Below are 1,074 nucleotides of genomic sequence, written 5' to 3' on the forward strand. Positions count from 1 at the left end.
TTCCCCTGAAGGGCAGCCCTAGGGCACAGGAATGCTCCTCCCAATTTAGTGTCAGTGACAAACGTGGTGGCAGTTTCCTCCTCTGGGTGATGGATACAGGTGTTCGACTGCACAGGAGAGTCCCCTTCAGCACTGCTCGCTCAGCCTCATCATCCCACTGGTGTTTTACCCAGCTCTTTGTCTCCCCATCCAGACTGTCATGGCCTAATGTGGGCACAAGGGTAGTGAGGGAGACCATGCCCAAAGTCTTGCTGAAGTGGAGGGCAATGACATCCACTCTTCTCCCCTGGTGCAGAAAAGCAGTGACTTCTTCATGAAGGCAATCGGGTTGGTGAGCCATGAGTTACCCTTGGATAATCCATGCTGACTGCACTGGGACACATTCTTCTCTTTTAGGTGCCCTAAGAGGTCACCCAAGAGCATTCGTGCCAAGGCACACTTGTCACCAGAGTGAGCTTGTACAGCCTGGGGTTCCCTGGGGTACAGTTTGGGCCTCGTTCAAAGATGGGTGTAGCATTGGCTTGTCCTCACTCGCAAAGAGACCTTTACCAATGCCATGACCTTTCAAAAGGGATATTCCAAAGAAATATTCATTTTCCAGTGTAACAACATTACCACTCTTCTGCATGTTCTACAGTGCATTTAATTTCTTAAATCTTTAATTTATTTTCATCTCTCTTGATAGAACAACCATTGCTAAGGTCATCTTTTCCCATGCAGACTGCCTAGGCAAAGGCTCTTTCCATTGTTCTCCACTTTTCTCCTCCCCTTACTCTTTCTTCATCCTCATTCCTGTCACCCAGACAATTGCTGCTTTGACATCAGGCAGTTAGAAGTTTGCCTGTCTTTCAGCAGTCTAATTGTCTCCTCAGACAACTCTTTATTTGTGTTTTCATCTACCTTTGTTTATCCACCTACTTAAAATATCTCTCCTAAGCTTATCCCTTGTCGAAAGGCAACCTCATGAGAGGCCGCCCCTACTGAGCATGTGCTTGCAGAGTGAGTTTTGTTTATGGAACTTGGTCATGCTTGGCTTTTTTTCTGCTTGCCAATAGGAAAACATCCCTCAGTGCC

Source organism: Egretta garzetta, unplaced genomic scaffold (genome assembly GCF_000687185.1).
Source record: "Egretta garzetta isolate BGI_Z169 unplaced genomic scaffold, ASM68718v1 scaffold562, whole genome shotgun sequence".
Lineage (NCBI taxonomy): Eukaryota > Metazoa > Chordata > Aves > Pelecaniformes > Ardeidae > Egretta > Egretta garzetta.